The sequence below is a fragment of the Lissotriton helveticus genome, chromosome 2_1 (genome assembly GCF_964261635.1).
Source record: "Lissotriton helveticus chromosome 2_1, aLisHel1.1, whole genome shotgun sequence".
NCBI classification, from domain to species: Eukaryota; Metazoa; Chordata; class Amphibia; order Caudata; family Salamandridae; genus Lissotriton; species Lissotriton helveticus.
This window is the reverse complement of record NC_136059.1, coordinates 1,165,991,464-1,166,007,107: the sequence shown is the minus strand read 5'-3', so window position 1 is coordinate 1,166,007,107 and position 15,644 is coordinate 1,165,991,464.

The following is a 15,644-nucleotide window of genomic DNA, read 5'->3' as shown; positions in this document are numbered from 1 at the left end:
ATAGAAACAGAGAGAGTGAACAAGAGTGAAGAACTATGGTCCTCCTCAGCCACCCTCAGAAAACCAAGGGGGTCAAGATACATCTACCGTGCCCCCTTCTACCCATTCTGAACATTATTTGCCCTCCATCTTGTATCTTGATTCGACCGAAACACAAAATGGTGGACTCCCGTAACGCTGCTGGTTTGCGAACCGGGCCACTTCCCGGGAAGCGGTCCAAAAAAAAAGGTGGGAAAGTAATTCACAGACACTAAGAGTAATAGAGACGGAGTGAGTGAACAAGACTGAGGAACTATGAGAAGAGAGGGACTGAGAAAAAGAGTGGAAGGAGTTGAGTAAGTAGGTAATAGAGAAAGGAATGAGGAAAGTAGCAAAGGCAGGAAACTGAGGGTTAAAGAAGTGAAGCAGTGGAACTAATAGTAGGTGAATGTGATAGAAATGTAACGAAAAGAGTACAAAATATTTACCTTATAATTGCCGTTAAATTACTCACTTTTTGTTTTTATACTTTCAATCTGTGAAAGAGAGAACCAACATTTGAAAAATATTAAAACATGTATTTAAAAATTACAAAAGACAAGGGAAAAGATTGAAGGACAAATAGTTTTTCAACAACTTTGACACTGACAGAAGCTTCTGCTTCTCCAGGCCCCCTACACAGTCCTAAAGATATACATTTTAAACTAACAGTATCTTGATACAGATGAAGTGAGGCTTATCTTAAAACATGGTGCATCTTTTGCATTGCTCTTGTTTCAGAAAAGTGTCGCTTCAGGATGCCAATAACATGTCTCCTATCCAGAGGTTTGTTTGAGGTGAGGCCTACTCAGAGTTCAAGATGAGATTTACACTTGTTGAAGTGTACAGAGGAGATAATATCTGTGAAAGTCTACCAATGAAGTGAGTCATGTCCACTGCACTCTTCAACAAAGTACAAACCTCCTATGTTTCCCTGGACAGACCTAAACTTGATCTGCACAATGTGATTCGTAATGATAGGAAACACAGGTGATGTAATTGAAATACGTGCAATTTATTTTGCTCATTTCTCAATCACATCACTTGCGTTTCCTTTGCTTAGGTATCTCATTGTGCAGATGTAGTCTAGCATATGAAAGAATACGCAGAAGTGCAGCACTGTATGCAAAACCTTTGACACTTACAGAAGCCTCACCTTCTCCATGCCTCCTACACAGTTCTACATGTACATCATAAATGCAAACAGTACAGAATTAATTATACATGTTAAATGGTTTATTTTTGCTGTTCTCAGAATGTATCAAAATTCACTAAAAACAGTGACTTAAAGGTATTCATCATATAACAGCGGGGAAAAAAAAACACAATCAAAATGATTGTGTTTAAAAAACCCATACAACATCAGAAATCAGAATTCAGAACTCCTTAAAGTTAACTTACTTTCCATGACGTCCAAGGATGTCCTATGAACAGCTTACACTCTTTTGTGCTGTTATTACTTTCAGCCCGCCACTTTCTGAAAGAAAATCTCCATCGTTTTTAAAAACACGTTACATCGAATAAATGACTTCTTGCTCTCTACCACAAGTTTCCTCAAGGCCAAATCTGGTCAGAGCCATTTATAACTCTTGGATTTCTTGTAAGCCAATCCCGTCATTTGGAATGTCCGCAACTTTCAGAATTAAAATGTTGAAGATCATTTTCACAATCCTGGAATAGTAATATCTTCCCCTTCTTGCTCAGTCATGTTCTACATTTCCTATGACACTGATACTGCTTACTATGAAGCAGACTTACACTACCTCTATGACTACTACAATTATTTAATTGTCTACATCACTTTTAATCACAAAGCAATGTAAAACAGTAGACAGCATTGCAGACTTACATTCCCTCTTCTCCATGTTTTGATTGGCTGCTTCAATTAGCTTATAAAAAGAAACAGTTTTTCTGAACTCATTCAAAGTGCACATATTTCTCCATGACGTCCAGTCCTATGGTTAGAAGTTATGTCTCTGAACTACACTTATCCTCAAGGCCAAATTGTGTAGGAGCCATTAGAACTTCTTGAAATTCCACAGAGCACATCCCGAGATTATTTCCCTAAAATTTTTGTTTTAAAAACACCAGGTAAGAGTTTTTAAGGTCATACGGCAATTTTTTTTTGAAAATTAAAACAGAATCATTGCAGAATGACCAGCCATTTCTAGACTTTAAATAAGCTGTGTAATGTCCTGATGTTATTGAAGGGCCGTCATGATATATAATTGCTGCAGTTACAAAAGTCCTTCCTGATATTGACAACTGCGAAGCTACAACATTTTTAATTAAAGTTGTCAATTTTGTTCCATCAGGCCTACATCGTTGGAACATTAAAATGACGTACTGGCCATATGTTCGTATAAATAATGTGGACATCATTTCAGATTTACATTGGCTACACTCCATGTTGTGATCAGCTGCTTTTACTAGCTTATTAAAGGAGACTGATTTACTGTCTGGCAAAGTTAAATATATAAATCTTTCTGAGTCTACACTAGTAGTACTTGATACCATACAGTTCTCGCAGTCATGCTGCCATTGATAAGAAAGCCCAAACAGCTGATCTACATCTACACCTTCAGCATGTAATACATCAAGCATGTACATTAAAAACTCCTGACAATCTTGCTGAATATTTTGAGAGAATTGTGTTTGGCCTGAACATCTGTCTAACAGATTTCGAATTTCAGACACACTTTCTATGTTTCTTCTATCAGTGCTACATTTCTCTAACACAGAATTTAACAAACTGCAAAATCTTTGATCAGAATTGACCACAATCTCTTCTTTTACATTTTCTAGAGAAAACAAAACATTAACCACTACATTAGCATAGCAGTTAACACCAGAACTGTTTTCAAACTGAAAACCAACAACATCTTCAACAGAATCCTTTTTGTTTCTGCTTGTAATTTTAGGTTCATTGACTTTTTGTCTTTTTGCTACAACCTCCCCAGTATTGTTCTCATTTCTTCGTTTCCGGCCTACCACACGTTTCTCAAACAAAGGATACTGAGGCAAATGTGGCGCATACTCTCTTCTTAACCTATTGTATTCCTTAACACAATCTAGATCCGCACAAATGTTTGTGACATCACACTCAATCAAGTACAATCCCGATAAAGTTCTAACTCGTGACAATGCCACATATGCCATACCCTCCTTGAACACAGAACTGCCAATATTCACCAATGCACTGTCTACACTTAAACCTTGCGATTTATGGATTGTCACCGCATATGCCAAGCAAACAGGAAACTGCTTACGGCGAACATATAAGTCTTTTACAAGCAAAAATCTAGCAGAACAACGACCAATTAGCTGTACTTCCTCAATGCCATCAAATTTAATTTTTAAAAATTCAATTCCATCTCTATTTCTGTATTTCACAAAATCAACAACATTACCCATTGATCCATTTACCAGACCTCTTTCAACATGTAAATTCCTTCTTAAAATTATACGGCAGTTCAAGCACACATTCAGAGTCTTTTCAAAACCTGCAGTTTTAGATATACTCTTCTCTAATGAATCCAATTTTGTTTTCAGATTCTCAGACAAAATAATTGTTGATCCCATATGCTCTACTCTATCAATAGCTTCCAGTTTCACAATCTCTTGCTTTTCTAAATGCAACATTTTGTTGTTAAATTTGGCACATTCTGCAAGAGTTGGCATCAAACATATTCCAGATTTCTTCTCAGTAATTTTCTGAAAAATATTCTCAGGCACAACATCTTGTTCTGGATATAAATTTGACAGTAATCGTGCATGTAAAGCTTCTTTCCCATGCTCGGTCACTTTTCCAATTCTAACATCTTGTAGAATAGTCTTGTAAACTTCATCCTTCGCCTGACGCATATTTTCATGCAGTTCAGCATAATTGAAGTTTAACCATATATTGACGTTGCCAATGCTGCCTAGGCACTTCCTGGTATCTTCATGCGTGAGCATTTTGAACACAGGTTGCCCTTTCACTGGTGTCAGCTGCAAAAGATCTCCGAAAACAATGATGTGTTTGCCACCAAATAACACATCATACTCTGTTTTGAGAACTTCTTGCATCCTCAAATGCACAAAGGCAAGCATGACATTGGAAACCATGCTTACTTCGTCAATGATAAGAAGTTTCATTTTCCTCAAGATTCTTGAAACTTCAAAACAAGCATCTCCAGATAGCTTGTGATATTGTAATTTGTTGTCATGCTCCACTGGCAGCATCAGTAAACGATGTAAAGTAATCCCTTTAATATTATGTGCTGCCAGTCCAGTTGGAGCAGTGACAACACAAGACAGCGATGACTCTGTCCTTTCCTGCAAATAGCATGAAATTGCTTTAATGAGGAAACTTTTTCCAGTTCCCACTTCTCCACTCACGTACAGTCGGACAGGCTTCAACGACGTACATGAGCACTCTTTCTTATCATGACTTAATCCATGATCAATTTGCATGGTAACTTCGTCATATATTTTCCTCTGCTCAACGTTGAGTTGTCTTTCCAACTCTTCTAAGTTAACCGCATCCTCCTGAGCATGTGCCATGGCTCTTTCCACTTCATTCATAGCAGTGGCAGCTTCATTTTCGATAACAGGTCCTCCTAGTGGATCCTGACTCAATGAAGCAGAACTCTGACTGTCCTGAGAACTGTCTCTGGCAATCTCGGCTGCAATTGTTGCTTCCTGCTCAATTTCCGCATTCAACATTTCTACATATTTGGGAAAAGCAGGACATTCTATGGTCTCCTTGGCGGCATTGAAAGAGTCTTCGTAACAGAGGAAATCTCCAAGCAGTTCCTCTTCTGCACGCCAAGGCTTGAAAAGTTGCAAAAGTGCTAAATAGAAAAACTCCTTTTTTTCAGGAGATTCGCCACTCAATTTTCGATGGTTTACCAAGTGGCATTTTCTTTGCTTGACCAGACATCCCTCACTTCCTATTACAGCATACACTCCTTTCTCAGTATCTTCTTTGATGTTCCTATTGAATATGTAATTTTGCAGAACCTCATACAGACAAACATTCTCGAGGTGACTGCTTCGATTTGGATAATATGTATCCAACATGTTTGTCTTCAAAATGTCGGTACTGTTTGGCTCCTTTTCCGCCAAATACTCAATTTCCCGCACAGGTTTGAGAACTCGATTACGCGTTGCAGCAAGACCAACACTCGCCCAAACGATACTCCTGGACTTGGCATAGAGACTTGCTGAAGACAACCGGTCAGAACATTCGTACGCTCCGATTTCTCGATGCGACAACATCTTCAGACTGAAACTGTACAACTTCTTGCTGAGGCTCTTTTCATGGGAAATGTCCTCCCACATATCCTTCAATTCTGTCTTCTCTTTTTTGGTGATGTAAGACGTCACATACCGAGCCACAGCCATACAGTTATCAGCCACAAACTGTATATCCATGTTAGCATTCCACATGGACAAAATCACCGGGTTGTAGTCGTTGATGTACTTGGACTCTTCGTTCCTCTTCAAATTGTAAGTGTTTTTAGGTGATTTCTTCATGACATTGTGTCGCAGCGAAGACATCAAACTGTTTACTCTTCCTTTAGAAATCACCGGTCGTGGAAAGCCGAAACGACATTTAGTGTAGAACTTGTCTTTGTTTCGGAATTTACGACGGCAGTACTTTCCACATCGATGGCTTTGGAAACGCAGAACTTTTTCTCTTAGGCTTTTCTTCTCCTTTGCGTTTGGAACAGCACACGTAGAATACTGTTGGATGAAACTCATCACTGAGTCTTCTGGATCCGTTCCAAATTTAGGTGCATCCTTGATCCACAGCAACATATGTATATGAGGAGCACCTCTTGCTTGGTACTCTTTTCTCCAGAAGAAATCCAACACCTCTCCAAGAGGTGGATTCTTCTTATTCATGATGAAAGACATCATAGCTTCAAATCTATGATTGAAGTACCTACATACATTGACTGGATCCAAAGAGCACAGTTCTCCAGGTGTCTTGAATTCGATGTTATCTACGTTAGCATTTGCCTCTCGTAGAAATTCAAGTAAGTCTTCCCAGCCATACTCGGCACAGCTCAGAGTGAGGAACCATGTGGGAGTACCTAAGTTCCTCAGCATACATTTTAAATCACCATGACGACGGTACCAGTACTCATTAGTACCACGCTGACACGCCATGAGATTAATCAGGTGAGAATCCAAAATACTATCTTGGACATTGACTTTATCCATAAAGTCACTTGCCGAGATGTTTTGCATGGGTATACCACTTTTCAAGATGTGGTTCACTGCATATGACAGTCCAGACAGATCGCTTTCAAACAGGAGATGAAACAAATAAGGAATGCATTGTCGAAACCTAGCATCTCCTGCATACAATCGCAAAGTCCGGTATTCAGAAGCAGGAATTTGATGAGGTCGCTCATCATATCTTCCTCCCTGACCTGTTGGAAAAAGCTGTGGGACACACCGAGCTTCCAAACTTTCCTCCCAAACACTAATGGGACTCCCTTTGGCTTGTTTCATTTGAAACAACTCAATAGCATTCCCCATGACTTCCTTGGAATGCAAAGGATGAACACTATAATGTTCATATATTTCTTCACTAGTAGAGGGTTCTACTTTCTCAATTTGACCAGCACACAAATCGCTATCCTCTTCCTCACTTACTTCCTCTTCTGCAACATATACATTCTTATAGTATTTATTATTTTTTTTCAAATACAATGTTGCCTTTTTAACTTTCCTAACATCTACTAAATCTTGCCATATTTTCTTATTCTTTGTCGGAACCCCATTAACTAAGATAACCAGAGGTTCCTCTTCCACTTTTTCTACTCCAATTGTGTTAATGTTTTTCTTCAAATCTAGAGGCAAATAAACAACTCTTCCCTTTAATCCTCTCTGTAAATCTGATGGAGGCAATTTCCCTGTCTTTGGCTCCATTCTTACAATAGCCTGAAAGGGATGGATACTTTGAATCAAAATAGATTCATAAGTATTTAAATCCTTCAATTCAGAAGGAATCTCAACCAATTCTAGATTATTATGAACTGCTCTAGCAGGCATCTGGTTTTGATTTAATTTGCAAGAACAATAAGTACACACACGTTGATCCAATCCCAAATCAAAACAATTTTCTACCATCAAGTATGTTGCAAAATCCTTCCATTCACTATTATTTTCCCTTTCACTTTTTGCATATAAATCCACTAACTTAGTCTGATTCTTATAATAAGTGTGTCGACAACACACACAAGTGAAATTAGGCCTCTCACTTGATTTCACCTCAAACGTCGCAATTTCCCTCTGGAAATTATCTGTACTGGAAACCTGTACACTATCTTCCACATGACCCTCTTCTTCTTGCTCAATTTCAACATTCTCCTCTTTACTTCCAAAGTAACAAAACTCAATTTCTTCACATATATTCTTCACATCTATTTCAGAACCATGCAAAAGAGCAGCGCATAATTGTTTAAGCATAATTGCTGGACTCTTAGCATAATACAACATTCTAACTAATTTCCTCACTTTGTTATGATGCACTGCTAGCATCCTGAAATGATGAAAAACACTCTGGCATACTCTCCTGGAAAGACAAGCCAGTGAATGTCCATGCAAACCTGTCACTTCTCTTACTCTGCAAGGATCTAATTCTTGCATCAACATCATTTTCTGCTTCAAACTTTTCTTATTAAATGACCGTACAAAATCACAAAGCAAATTGATGGAATCCTGTCGCACACTGCAAATACTACTACACTTCCAGGTGTACACAGGACCCTTAGCACGTCTTCCTAAAACCTCATTACCTAACACCTCTTCTGCCTCTGTTGTCACAAGTTTTTCTTTTTCAACTGGACAACCATCTTTCACTTCATAAGCACGACCACTGGTGTCAACTGCATGCACCAAATCATTATCCTGGAAATAACTCTCCTCATTAAAAAATGCCTCACAGCTTGAACTATGCATCCATTCTCCAGAAAAAACTTCACAAAAATTACTACGATTAACTATTCTCTTCCATCTACTATTTCTTTTGAAATCAAAAATTGCCTTGTTTAGCTTCCTAATTCTATTGATTATCAAAATAAATAACTTACGTTTAATTTCAAATGCCTGATCAATAACTTTCTCAACTTTTTTTTTTGTCTTATAAAAAACCAGTTTCTGTTGACCTTTCTTAATATTTTTTAACAAATTGCCAATTATCCTGTTCCGGAACATTCGTTTACGAATCTCCCTAAACTGTTGTTTCCTTCTACTATCATGCACAGAGTTATCTCTTGCTCTAGCAGTAACATTTTTCATTGGCCTTTCCTTTCCATTTGATTTCCTTCTCGTTTTATGGACTGAAACATTTTCTGTAGTAATATTTTTTTTACTACACATATTTCTTATAAATTGTTTTGTGCTCTTACCCGGTGCTTTCTTCGTGACTTGACAAATCTTTTTGTTAGAGGACTGCTGTGGAGAAGTGTGGCTCACTGGTTAGAGGAGGTAGACCCTGAAGCAGAGTCAGACCTGGGACCAGGGTTCAATTCCCGACGCGGCAGGGTCTTGAGCCCAAATATCCACGGACTCGATAATTCTCGTTTCGGTGCCTACTCAAATCACGGGTTCACACTCTGCAACTCTGGGCAATAGCTTGCTTAATCTCCACTACGGCCCCCCGCGGCGGGATGCCTGGCTTTCACCTTGGGGATGCCCAGTACGGGTATCTCACAGGGAAAAGCCAGGACGGGTTCCCAAGGCAAGCGCCGAGATGCCTACGGGTAATCGAGCGCTATATAAGAACGCATAATAATAATAATAATAATAATAACTGCTGCGTATTTTTTTTCACCTGCTGTCTTTGACGTTTTGCAGCCTTTATCTGTCTTTCTATTGTAGGCATGGTGAAATCTTGAAATGATCTGCAGTTGAATCTGTGGAAAAATATAATAAAAAATGTTATTAACCATTATTACCAAACAGTAAATCAGTAACAGTGATCAAAAACTTAACACACTACTTGACATTTTAATTAGAAGATTTTTTAGTCGTTGGCAAATTTACAATACAGAAATACCAGAAAAGAAATGACATTTATATTAATGTTACCTATGCTATTTTATAGGTGAATCTAAACTAATTTTATGAGCATATTTAAATATTTTAATATTTTAATATTTTATTGAAGACACTACACATAACCTGCTTTTGAAGGTGTCTTTATTTTTAAATTAAACGGTTTACCTTTTTACTTTTTATTAATTATAAATTTTAAAAATAAATGTTTATATTTCCAAAGGCTCAAGCAGGTCAGCTTCCCATCCTATATCATATAATTCGGACAAATCTGCATCCTCATCACGCTCTTCTTCATCCTCAGGATTTAAATCATCCAAGGGATCAACATCCACTGATGTTTCAATTACAAGTTCAATGATGAGGTCAAAATCAACTGATTGCAGATTGTCGCTCATGTTGAGGTTGTCTTTATCTTTAAAGAAAGATAACAACAATGAGATGTTGCAGAGTAAGAGACAAATCTCACAGATTATAATAGTAAAATTGTTTAACAAGAGTAACATTTTGCAGCTATTATTTAGCCATGTCCAGCGATGCTGAGCAGGTGAAGCCTATGTCTAATTTTTCACTGAACAGGACTCATCTCTTCTTAACCTTGGATAAGCCTCACCGACTCTGTGTCCCCTGCACATACTTAAATGTAAAGGGGCAGATTTATGTTAAATGGCACATCCCCAGGCATGCACCAGTTAACGTGCACCACTGCTCTGCCACCCATGGTGTGCCGCATTTACAATCAGATAGGAGAAACCTGCGTCAAAACCCTGCGCCTGCTTGAAGCAGGCATAGGTCTTGACGCAACATTGTGGAGATGGTGCACCCCTGAGCCTTGCTGGAGCTGCATCGCACTTGCGATACAACTCCAGCAATGCGCCACCTTAACGGCACAGATGCGTCAAGCATCTGTGCCGTTTTTGCCCCATGCTGCGCCGCATTGTAAATGCAGCACACCATGGGTGGCGGAACAGCGGCGCAAGATGACTGGCACATCCCTGGTGATGCGCCAGTCATCATAAATCTATCCCTAAGCTTCTTATCTTGTTAGAGATGAACTGCCATATGTATCATCAAAATATTTTGCATTTCCTAAATAGCGAATTTTAAGGAATAAATAGCGATTCTTTACCATTCCTAATTTGCGATGAGCAAATTGCTAATTGCAAGTTACCCATTCATTTCCATGGGCTAGGAGGCTCATAGGAATGAAGGTTTAATTTGCGATTAGCAATTTGCTCATCACAAATTAGGAATTTTTCCAAGGGTGCAGGGGTGTCTCAATAACACCCTGCTGCACCCCTGAAAAAGAAATTTGGGGGCATATGGCACACATACATGCCCTAAGGGCATGTGTTGGCGTCATATGGGACCTTTTTTTTTTTTAAAAAAAAGCTTTTTGAAAAGAATTCACAAATTACCACCAATTTACCACAATAGTTTCCAAATCCTTAATGTCATTTTTTACATATTTTTTGTTTGATACATTGCATTTAAGTAGTCACAAAATTTGCAAATCCTTCAGTGCAATTGCAAAATAAGGAATAGCAAATTTTGCTACTCCTTATTTTGCATCAAACTTGTTTGATACATACCATTTGTCTAATTAACATTCGCAAAGGCCAAAATTCGTAGAATTTTGATCTTTGCGAATGCTAATTAGCTTGATACATATGGCCCCAAGTGAGGCCTGTCTTACGACATGGTGCATCTTTTGCATCACTGCTGCATCGGTTTCATGTGGTACGTTTTTTTTACACCATGACATATCTGCCTAAATGCATCAATTTGTAATGTTGTCGCCTCATAGCAAATCTTTTGCACCACCGCTGCATCATAAAAGTGACGCACAGTGGCACAAAAGAGGCATACACCTATCATAAATCTGTCCCTAGCATTTTAAATGATTAATCCAGGATGACGATACCAATGAAGTAAGTAATGTGCACTTTATTGCGCCAGTCATCATAAATGTATCCCTAAGCTTCTTATCTTGTTACAGATGAACCACCATATGTACCATCAAACTATTTTGCATTTCCTAAATAGCAAATTTTAAGGAATAAATAGCAATTCTTTACCATTCATAATTTGCAATGAGCAAATTGCTAATTGCAAATTAGCACCGCCGTTGCATCATAAAAGTGACGCACAGTGGCACAAAAGAGGCATACACCTATCATAAATCTGTCCCTACCATTTTAAATGATTAATCCAGGATGACAATAAGGTGTGGCCTATCCAAAGGTTTGTTTAAGTTGAGGCCTACTCAGGATTGCAGATTAAAGTTACGCTTGATGAAGAATACAGAGGAGATAATACATGTAAAGGCCTACCAATGAAGTAAGTAATGTCCACTTTATTGCGCCAGTCATCATAAATGTATCCCTAAGCTTCTTATCTTGTTACAGATGAACCACCATATGTACCATCAAACTATTTTGCATTTCCTAAATAGCAAATTTTAAGGAATAAATAGCAATTTTTTACTATTCCTAATTTGCAATGAGCAAATTGCTAATTGCAAATTACCCATTCATTTCCATGGGCTAGGAGGCTCATAGGAATGAAGGATGCAATTTGCGATAAGCAATTAGCTCATCACAAAATAGGAATTTTTTCAAGCGTGCAGGGGTATCTCAAGAACACCCTGCTGCACCCCTGAAAAATAAATTTGGGGGCATATGGCACACCTACATGCCCTAAGGGCATGTATGGGCGTCATATGGGACCTTTTGTTTTTTGGAAAAAAATGCTTTTTGAAAAGAATTCGCAATTTACCACAAACTAGAAGTTGGTGGTAGTTTCCAAATCCTTAATATCATTTTTTACATATTTTTTGTTTGATACATTGCATTTAAGGAATCGCAAATTTTGAATTAAGGACATTTTAAGTCATTTCCACATGTGCAGTGTTTTCAAATTATGATTTGAAAATCGTTTTTGGGGAAAAGTAATGGTTTGCAAATTTATGACAAGGACATAATGGTGTATGCTTCTCTATAAGGCATTTCAGTGTCTCTGATGTCATTTTTCCCATATTACATTATAAGACCTTTCCCCATGGAGCACATTCCTTGTAAATATGCTCCCACCTGTGCATGGCGAATTTAGATTTTGACTGTTTGAGTCACATAGCCATGTTAAAAGTGACCCAAAAAAATTGCAAACGTTTTAAAAAAACACATTCATGTGTCTTAAGGACATTTTAAGTCATTTCCCCATGGACAATGTTTTCTAAGTGGCGCAAAAGAGGCATACACCTATCATAAATCTGTCCCTAGCATTTTAAATGATTAATTCAGGATAACAATAAGATGTGGCCTATCCAGAGGTTTGTTTAAAGTGAGGCCTACTCAGGATTGCAGATTAAAGTTACGCTTGATGAAGAATACAGAGGAGATAATACATGTAAAGCTCTACCAATGAAGTAAGTGATTTCTACTTCATTGCGCCAGTCATCATAAATGTATCCCTAAGCTTCTTATCTTGTTAGACATCAACCGCCATATGTATCATATAACTATTTTGCATTTCCAAAAAAGCGAATTTTAAGGAATAAATAGCGATTCTTTACCATTCCAAATTTGCGATGAGAAAATTGCTAATTGCAAATTACCCATTCATTTCCATGGGCTAAGAGGCTCATATAAATGAAGGTGCAATTTGCGATTAACAATTTGCTCATCACAAATTAGGAATTTTTCCAAAGCTGCAGGGGTGTCTCAATAACACCCTGCTGCACCCCTGAAAAAGAAATTTGGGGGCATATGGCGCACATAAATTTTAACAACATTCCTTTACCTCAAAAACGATTTTCAAATCATAATTTCAAAACACTACACATGGGAAAATTACTTAAAATGTCCTTAAGACACATAAAAGCGTTTTTTGATTGCCTTTCCTGCATGGTTAGGTCACTTTTAACATGGCTATGTAACACAAACATTCAAAATCTAAATTTTCCATGCACATGTGGGAGCATATTTACAAGCAATTTGCGCCACAGAGAAAGGTCTTACACTAAAATGAGAAAAATAACATCAGGGACAGTCAATTGCCTTATAAAGAAGCATACACCATTATGTCCTTGTCATGAATTTAAAAACAATTCCTTTTCCCCAAAAACGATTTTCAAATCATAATTTCAAAACACTGCACATGGGAAAATGACTTAAAATGTCATTAAGACACATGAAAGCGTTTTTTGATTGCCTTTCCAGCATGGTTGGGTCACTTTTAACATGGCTATGTAACACAAACATTTAAAATCTAAATTTACCATGCACAGGTGGGAGCATATTTACAAGCAATTTACGCCACATAATTCATATTTTCTCCTTAAAGCACACTATTCTCTATCTAAATTAAAGAAATATTTTCTCACCTTAGCAAATACTTTGAGTTTGAAAACAGTCTCAGAAACACACCAATTTGTCTTCAGCAGAGCAAAAGGTATGCACTCCAGAGTCTGCAGCTATCAAAAGCACAGAAATGCTGTAATTCTTCACACATATCTCTCATGTCACCCAATCAAAACTCTTCCCTCACTTTTTTTCAAATGAAAACCCTTCCCCCCTCTGCCATTTCATGCCTTTTCTGCATGGCAACCACCTCTTGGAAGGCCTCTGTTGTTTGCAAGTTCACACAACAATGTTGCAATTGAACTCTGAACTCTCAGTGCACCTGCATATCCAGTGCATTCTTTCATTTAATGATTTTTTATTGACCACTCAAAATACATCTTTCAAAGAACACATCCGTGCACCCTAACTTTCTGTTTTCAGCAATCAAAATCCACCAATCACTGTTACTGCTTCATGAACACAGAAACTCCACAGTTTTTTTCATTTTAAACTCTCATTTTTTCAACTGCCATTTCATTGCCACACTTCATCTGACTGCAGGAGAACCTTCTCTCACCATGTTTTCTGTCTGGATTGTTGGACATAGTTATATTCACTGGGCTCAAAGGTACGTTGAAAACAGGAAATTACCTAACCTCAATTTACAAGATGTGGAAATTAAGTGGTTTGGCCACAGAGGATTAAAATGTCACCAATTGATACCATTGGTGAAAACCTTTATGCATTTGCCCAAACCTGACCTGTTAATTGTGCACTGTGGAGGTAATGACTTGGGCACTTTGACTGGTGTAGGTCTGGAAATGCTTTTAAAGGACACCTTTGAGCAATTAATGGCACTTTTTCCTCAGACTGCCTTGGTATATTCAAATATATGCCAAAGACAGAAATGGAGGTGGTCAAACCAATTTTGTCCACAAATTGAGAAGTCGAGGAAGCATGTAAACAAATCTGTTTCAGCTTACATGAGAGACCATGGAATGGGCTCCCTGTACAACAATAACTTGCGTTACTACATGCAAGATATCTACAGAGGAGATGGAGTTCACTTCTCAGATGAGGGCAACAGAATTTTCACTCTGAATTTAAAAATGTGCATTGGTACCTACTTATAAGTACCTAAATGTACCATAAACCCAAAAGCTCTTCTCAGAGCTACCCTACATCTAATCACTCACAATTATTATTTTACTCTAAAATTTTTCACTAATTTTCAACAAAGTACGCTCCCTGGGGCGCTACCCGGTACGCGAACCGGGAGCTAACCTCGCGAAATGTTTTAAAAAAATGGTTTTTTTTCGCACATATAAGCCTCCTCAGCCACCCTCACAAAACCTAGGGGGTCAAGATAACTCTACCGTGCCCCCTTCTACCCATTCTGAACATTATTTGCCCTCCATCTTGTATCTTAATTCGACCGAAACACAAAATGGTGGACTCCCGTAACGCTTAAGGTTCGCGAACCGGGGCGCTCAACAGTTCGCGTACCGGGTCGCTCCCTGGGAAGCACACCATCAAAAAAGGTGGGAAAGTAGTTCACAGAAAATCTACTGGAGACAATGTCACCAAATATAGATTAGCTCATACTACATACCAATCCCTACCATTTTCACAAATTTGATTGGAATTCCATTTAACCATTTAACCTGTAGACCTCTCTAAATACCCTGAGGTAAATTACTTCTCAAAACACATCTGAAGTGTTGGAATTGACAACCAATGAAAATGTTACTTTCATTTTCTACTTTTTTTACCTGACATTTGATTGGTTATGTACCTGAATATATATAAAGAAAGAGAGAGAAACACAGCCATTTTGACTACTACTTCCTGAATTACATTGCAAGATCATTTTCACTCACAACTTAAACTTCTTTTTAGAAGGTGAGATATTATTTTATAAATTTGAAAACATTTTCAGATAGTTATATACTATCCCTCTGTAAGAGTTAGACATTGAGAAAGGCTTATTTATTATAATTATGGATTGATTTAGGTTTCTGTGGTATAATTATGAATTTACTTAGGCTTCTTCACAGGCACTTTTTAATAGTACTACTTCACGCCTGAAACCATACAGTGCCCATAGATTACTTCTCTGTTATAAACTCACAAGTACCTGTCTGAACTTAAACCCAACAGTGCCCTATCTCTACTGATATATTTATTTTTTATGCAAATTACAGCAAGAAAATGGAAGGAGAGCAG